Source organism: Acipenser ruthenus, chromosome 25, assembly GCF_902713425.1.
Source record: "Acipenser ruthenus chromosome 25, fAciRut3.2 maternal haplotype, whole genome shotgun sequence".
Classification (NCBI taxonomy): Eukaryota; Metazoa; Chordata; class Actinopteri; order Acipenseriformes; family Acipenseridae; genus Acipenser; species Acipenser ruthenus.
The window spans coordinates 6,009,447-6,017,563 of record NC_081213.1 but is presented as its reverse complement, the minus strand read 5'-3'; positions in this window follow the sequence as shown (position 1 = coordinate 6,017,563).

Sequence of the window (8,117 nt, the reverse complement as noted above, 5' to 3'; positions counted from 1 at the left end):
CATAATAAAAAATACTTGGTCCAAAGCATGTTGATTTTTCAATTTGAATAACCAAGCTTTTAATTCAGAGCTCCCACTCAGCAACCGCAATGCTTAAAAAATATATTTAATTCAATCTAAAATCATAAGTAAATGGTTTAAACTTTTTATACACTTATACACAATGAAGTTATGAGCTAAATGCTGTGCGAAAGTGCCTTCTGAAGTGGCATTATTATTCAATGTGATACCTTCCTCTAGCTTGAGACTGAAGTATGCAGGGATTTTGGTATATCGGGGTAGAGCTTGAACTAAGACACAGACTCACTATCAACAAGTTAAACCACTTTCTTCAAGCTTATAAAACTCCACAATCTGCTTGACACCGTCCAGACTAGAAACAGTCTGCCTTCCAATTCACGCTCTTACTAGAATGTGATCATTAAACTTGCAGGACTGAACGGATGAGCCTGTTGGCTCAGACACCATTTCTGATAAGTGCTGTAATCTGGCCGGCGAGGTTTCTGGATGCTAAATATACATGTAATAAGATGCAATGTAATAGTTCCTGCTTTTGGGAAATGACATTGTGTGTTTTGAAATCTAAGGGCCAGTCTGTCTGATTCCGGGATTCCCAGCAATGCGGTGATGTTCCTGCAATTCACTTCTCAGTCTTAGCTGCAGGGCTGGGTAGACCGGTTCTGTGAGTACAATGCAAGCTGTTGGCAGCTTAGAAGGGACTTTTCAGTCAGGGAAATTGTGTATTTTTGTTAATGTCTTTTTTAAGATGTGTTTGTGGATTTTCCTCTGTGTACTTTTCAAAAATATCACTGTACTTACGCCCAAAAAAATCTGCCCTGGAAATTCCAGAGAAGAGAAGTGCTTTGAAAAAAAATCCCCCAACAGAGCCAACAGTGTAAGGAACATCTATTGAAAAATGATCCTGATAAGGTACGCTCTAATACTGCTATCAGTGATACAGTATGTAACCAAGGTACTGCATTCTGATAGGAAGAAAATGGTACCACTGCACCACCGTTCTTCTAACCAATCAAATGTTCTCTACAATAGCTGGTCAATAATCAAATAATAACTAGAGGGGTGTTTGCCAAAGAGGACAAATCACAGCAAAAGTGTGCACATGATTAAAGGTAGAATGCAAAGGGCTTAAAAGAGGGTTAGTCTCATACACTCGGGTCTTGTGTCTACTTTTCATCACATCACTGAAACTTAGCTTTAAAATTTAAGGCTCAGCAAGGGTTATCGCCACAAACCTAGCTGCTAAACACCATGCAGACTGATTAGCCTAGATTGCACTTTAGAAGGGATTTCTGTGTCATCCATGTGAGACTCAAGTTCAGAGAGTGAGACTCATTTGATTGTTGTCTAACCTCTGTCACCTCTGCTCACCACTGCACAGCTGTGGTGTGATCTTTCTGAATCCCAAAACATGTGGTGTTACTTAAAGAAACACATACAAATGTTTTGACTAGAAGTCTTTCTCAATGTCTTTAATGTTGAAGAGACTGAGAAATACTTCAATTTATTTTAAACACAGCTTCAATAACTGTGCTTAAGGGTCCAAACCAGTTATCCATTACGACTATACAGTATCAGGGAGAATAATGAACCGTTCTTACTTGTGAAATATAACCTGGCAATTCCTGCCAGCAGAAGTCACACGACAGACCCACATGGCCAGGTATTGCTTTCCTTTGCTGTCTGTCTTTGAAGACAATCTCTATTGTAAACCCAAACTGCGCCTCTTCAAAGCAGAGTGTTCTGACGACAGACTGATGATGAATGAGTTTCCTTCAGCATGAAAGCTGTTTTTAATAGGCAGTGTCCCGCGATTGTGTTCAAGTTCATACTCTTTTACTTAGTTTACCCTTCTGGGCTCCACTTTACGTCAAACAAGATGGTTCAGGGGGCCACAGCACAAATACTGATAGTGCTTTGGGCTATTTTGAATGTACTACCTTGACATTGTCTCAATTTCTATAAATCATTCCCAGTTCCCAAGCTAACAATATGTACTTGGCACGAACCAACAACCCCTTCTCTCTGGCATCAGAAATCTGACCTGTTGGTTTTTGTTTAAATTCCCTAAAGGAAGTTTCAGATGAAGCTGGCACCTCCCTGAAACCTCTCACATAAACAAGCATGCTCCTGTAAGCTACACTGCCATGCAAACCATGCTATGGGAAAAAAGAAATAGATCTTATTTTTGTTCTAAGTTTACAGAAAAGTATCCCACTTATTATTATTATTTATTTCTTAGCAGACGCCCTTATCCAGGGCGACTTACAATCGTAAGCAAATACATTTCAAGTGTTACAATACAAGTAATACAATAAGAGCAAGAAATACAATAACTTTTGTTCAAGCAAAGTACAAGTGTGACAAACCACAATTCAATAATACAGCAGATAATAGTGATAGTTACATCAGGATATGATTAAATAGTGATAGTTACATCAGGATGTGATTAAATACAAAGTACTACAGGTTAAACACTTGGCAGATTACAGTATTCTGAAGTACAGGATTAAATGCAGTAAAATAGGGGGCAGATAAGAGCAAAATAAAGCACATTTACATGAAGGGTGATAGTGTCCCAGGATACAAACAGAGGAGTTCTACAGGTGCTCTTTGAAGAGGTGAGTCTTGAGGAGGCGCCGGAATGTGGTCAGGGACTGGGCAGTCCTGACATCTGTAGGAAGGTCATTCCACCACTGCGGAGCAAGGGTGGAGAAGGAGCGGGCTCTGGAGGCAGGGGAGCGTAGCGGAGGTAGAGCTAGTCTTCTAGTGCAGGCGGAGCGGAGAGGTCGAGTGGGGGTGTAGGGAGAGATGAGGGTCTGGAGGTAGCTGGGTGCAGTCTGGTCAAGGCATCTGTAGGCTAGTACAAGAGTCTTGAACTGGATGCGAGCGGTGATCGGGAGCCAGTGGAGCGAGCGGAGTAGTGGAGTAGCGTGGGCGAAGCGAGGCAGAGAGAACACCAGGCGGGCAGCAGAGTTCTGGATGAGCTGGAGCGGACGGGTGGCGGACGCAGGGAGGCCAGCCAGGAGGGAGTTGCAGTAGTCTAGGCAGGAGAGTACCAGGGCCTGGACCAGGAGCTGGGTAGCATAGTTGGTGAGGAAGGGTCGGATTCTTCGGATGTTGCTCAGGAAGAATCGGCAAGTGCGTGCCACAGTGGAGATGTGCTGGGAATAAGAGAGGCAGGGGTCCAGGGTGACTCCAAGGTTCTTAGCTGAGGAAGAGGGAGAGAGTGTGGTAGATTCCAGAGGAACAGAGATAGAGAGATCAGAGGAGGGGGAGGAGGAGGGAAAGAAAAGGAGGTCAGATTTAGAGAGGTTGAGTTTGAGGTGATGCAAGTGCATCCAGGAGGAAATAGCAGACAGACAGGTAGAGATACGGGAGGAGATGGTGGAGTCAGAGGTGGGGAAGGAGAGGAAAATCTGAGCATCATCAGCATAGAAATGGTATGAGAAACCATAGGATGCCCAGGGAGCGGGTGTAGAGAGAGAACAGGAGAGGACCCAAGACTGACCCTTGGGGGACTCCAGTTAAGAGAGGGTGAGGTGTGGAAGTTGCTCCACGCCAGGTTACCTGGTAAGTGCGGTTGGAGAGGTAGGAGGAGAACCAGGCCAGAGCAGTGCCAGAGATGATAGTAGAATAGAGTGATCAACAGTGTCAAAGGCAGCAGAGAGGTCGAGGAGAATTAGAACAGAGGAGAGAGAGGCAGCTCGGTAACACCTGCTTATATGGTAACACCTTCTGAAATATGTTGTTCATTTATTTTTTTGTTAATCGATGGGTAGCTACACTTATAAGATCACTTTCTGGTTGTTAACGGGGAAACTCTATAGTACTGGAGCCAGATCCAGAGACGAAGCAAAAGGGTTTGGTACATATTTGCATATGTGTTATCAAAAGAAAGGTTCTCCTCTCTGGAATGACAACACCACATGCATCCAAATGTGGCTCTGACCTTATAACATAGATTTTAAGATAATCGCTATCAGAATTAATAAACAAATCATATTGTGCAAAAATTTCCAAAACCATGTAGAGACATGAAAGATCAACAGCACGACCAATTAACACGGTTTTGATCCCATGTCCATCAATCCATAACTGGAAAATCAAATATTGGGATCGAGCAGTGTGCTATATGCAGACAGCTGCTGGAGGAAGTGAGTGCACCATGAGATACAGCTGAGAGAAGCACAGCGAACACACTGCCAACCTTCCCAATGAATCCTGGAAGATAAAACACTTCTGTGGTGGAAAACAATACTGCAAGAGCATGGCTTGATGACTGCTATAAGATACCAAGCTGTGACTTGAAGAATTCACAAATATGCATATATTTATAGTTCAATTATATAGATGAGGCATTAGAAGTAAAGAATTCTAAAGATTATTAAAGCGCTACATGCTGTATCATCTACGTTTTTCTAGATTTAAAGCTAACAAAATATATTCCTGTAAATCTTACTCTTCTGAATTACTGTAACAACTGTTTTGGGTTCCTTAGTGTGCTGTCTGTTGTGAGGACACAGTGGTGGAAATCAGCTCTCTCTGTTAAGTATAGCAAAGACACACACACACACACGGACCCATGCACCACACAAAAACTTGTTTTCATTTTCAAGGAACCAGCTAGGGTTTTCAAGACTGTGAATTCAGGAACAATTAGTGAGAAGGGCTCCTTGCCCTTTGACCCCCTCCCGTTTCATAACAAGTGCCTCAGTGAACCGTATCAGATTAGGAAGCGCTCCTCTCGTTCCTACCCGCGATGGCTCGACCACAACAGACCCTCTGTGTGAAACCCAGATGGAGATAAAAGCATGTGGAAGGATTTACAATGTCAAAACAAGTCAAAACAAACAGCCAGTTCATGGGGTCGCCAAACATGTCAGAGCTTAATTAAGGAATGAAATTCCGGATCAAAAAAGCCATTTGATCCTCAGAAGTAACTGAATTTCCAGAGGCACTTCTGAAATAGCATACTGTATTAAGAACTTAGTGGCTTCCTGTAAACCTGCTTTAACTCCTGGTAACTGGTAGACTGGTTTATTATATCTAAACTCGTGGTGGATGATACCACCTGATCTGGTATTGATAAAGTACCAGTCGATAACCACAGAGCATTGATGCCATTTTGATATATCTAAATAATTTCATTTTTTTCATGAATCCCTGTTAGTTATCAGTTATCGTGTTAACAGCATGTTACCATCTTTCTTTTCATTTTCTACCCCACCCCATTAACACAGAAAATGCACTTCAGAGTCTGTGTTTGCTATGCATATCAAAATAATTATTTAAAAAAATCATTTGAAATGCGTTCTGTACTGCATATTGCGCGGAGTCAAACCTAAAGGTAAAAAATAAAACTGTTTTAAGTTCTAAAACGGCAAGCTCCTTGCCTGCTGAATCCTGTGCTGGCACAGAACATACAGTATTTCCTGACTCTATTGAAATCATGTGAAAGTGGATACAACTCTGTCAGCCCCACCTAATCTGTCTATGCCTATATGAGGTGGAGCTGGCAGAGTTGTAAGGTAAGTGTTACATGATTTGAATGGAACGAGGATGTGTGTTCAGTCCTCCAGACAGGCTCAGAGCAGCTCAGAGCAGATTTAGAGAAACATGCTACTAGCACAAGATTGGAGAAACAGAACCCACAACCTCTCGGAATGATTACAAACCCCATCAAATATTCAGCATTACAAATTAATAAGCTACGTACTCTTTCAGTTAAGGATTTCCAAGGCTTTTTATAAAATAGTTTTGTGATATTAATATTTTTTTCATTCACACAAAACAGTACAAATTGCAATGGTGCAAAAGCTACCTTGATAAATACTGGAAGGACACAATTATTTCTGGAACTGTCCAGACAAAACCTTTAACCCCAAAACTGTATCCCATTAAGGAAAAATGACGGCAGCACCTTTACCATAGTAACAGCATAGTAAAGTGTAAACAAAAAAAAAAAAAAATGTGCACGGTAAAGCATAGGTGAGCATTGTGAAACCCGGAGAGGTATGTTAAAATATATTTTAAAAATCATGGCAAATGCATTGGAAAAGCATGGGAAAACTGTGAAATGACTGTGACCACGGTAAACTATACTATTGCATTTTGTATCAGAGCAATCTTAATAAGCAACAGCAGGATTAACAACTGAGCTGCACAACACCTTTCAAAGTCAGACAACACAGGAGAGAAAGAATAGCACAGCCTATCAGCGGCAAGCACAGTAAGCCAGGATTAAGGGCCAAGTATAGCAGTGTTTCCACTCCATGGGGTTGTCTGGGGGGGGGGGGCTGACAACCTGCTACATTGTGGAAGCTGTTCAACATCAAAAATACACGACTCAGAGCCTTCAACTAGATGTCAGCAAAGTAACTTTGAACAGGGTGTTTCTTACTGTTCTTTAAAGGCTAGACATGCAACTCTTGTCAAGCTGTAATCGTGAAATGTAATGTTCATCGCTTTGTCCTGCTTGTAAAATGATCAGTCTGATTGACTTTAAATTTAGGATGAAGTTAAAGCTTTAGAGAAAAATTGTGTTTAGTGTAGGACAGAAGTTGTTTGTATCAGTTACGCTCGGTTTAAAATGTGCGTGTCTACACGCCTTTAGGTTTGAATGAACCGTGTTTGCAATGGAACTCATAGGATTCCTGTATGTTGATTGGGGGGGATTGACCCTTAGGTAGGGGGCACAGGAAGTGAGGAGGAGAGAAACGTGGGTGAAAAGTGTAAGACTAAACGTGGCTCTCTGCTTTTTTGCTTGTGTATCTCCAATTATTACACAAGCCTTTCATTATATCTGGCATTAGGAGAAAGAATCTTCTCAGTTTGCTTGTCTTACTTTCAGCGTGTCTTCGCAATCAAAGAATGACTGGCTGCGAACTGTGTAAGTCAACAGGGGAAGCTGCTGGTTGGTTCATGAGAGGAAAGAAGGCGTGAAGAGGTGGGACCAAAGGCAGCCTTGACACCTGCAGTCGGAAACCCTGAAGTCCTTTTTGATCCAGGACGGAGGTTTGAGGTTCGATGTTTGGTCACCAAGGCGACCCTTCTTCACCTGCCTGCATTCGCCACTTCCCTGTGGAGACTCATCGCTGCCTGTGTTATGTGGAGCTTGGATTAATGTAAAGCCCTTTTGGCAGGTCTCTCTAAAATCCTCTTAGAAAATACCGCCGATACCCAAGGTTCATCAGTATACCACCCCTGCTCTCTGTCTAGACTGAGCAATGCTATAGTCCAGTGTGCAGTTTGGGGCTCTCTTGTCTGTCTCTTCACTTTTGGGGAATGGTCTTTCAGTTACAGAATTAATCGTTATCTCAATGCACATACAGTAGCACTGCATGTAATTGCATGCACATGCATGGTGTATTTAAAGGCATCTTTTCTTGCTTATGAAATATAAAGCGTTGTTGATTATTAGCTGTCTGATATTCTTCATTGGTTGCTTATTGCTAATATTCTACACTTCCACAGCCAGTATGCATTTCTTTTTCCTAGCTTTGTGAGTTCTAGCATCTCTCGTATCCTGTCACAGTACAAATATTTTGAGTGAATATAAAGTCAACAGTGCATCTCCACTGGGCGGTTAAACACATCTGTTCAGCACCAGAGACCAGCACTTTCCACTCTGGTTGGCTGATGCTGGAATGGAAAAATCAATAGTGCCAGCGGAGCTCTTCAACAGCACATGGAAACCATTGAAAAGCTATTCGCTTCCGCTTTGATTTCACACACGCGTCTCAGACAGGCCAGGTCACTTATGCAACATGCACTGCACCCCTATCCGCACAGTGCTGCTCAGCAGCATTGTCAGAAAGGGGGCTTTGAGATACACACTCAGCCCCCTAGCTGTCTCAATACATTCCTTCTGCTTAACTAAATGCTTCAAATAACTACTTTGATTGACAATTTTTGACCAGTCCAAAATGAAAAGGAACTATAATATGTTTAGTAAAATCTTTTCCTGAATTAGGACAGGAAGTTTATTTCAGGAGGCACTAACCCTGTATAATGGACTTAGTGCATCATGGAACTTTTGCTGGTGCTGAGAAGGTATTACCCAGTGCTTTCAAGTGACAGAGGTGATGGAGAGAGAG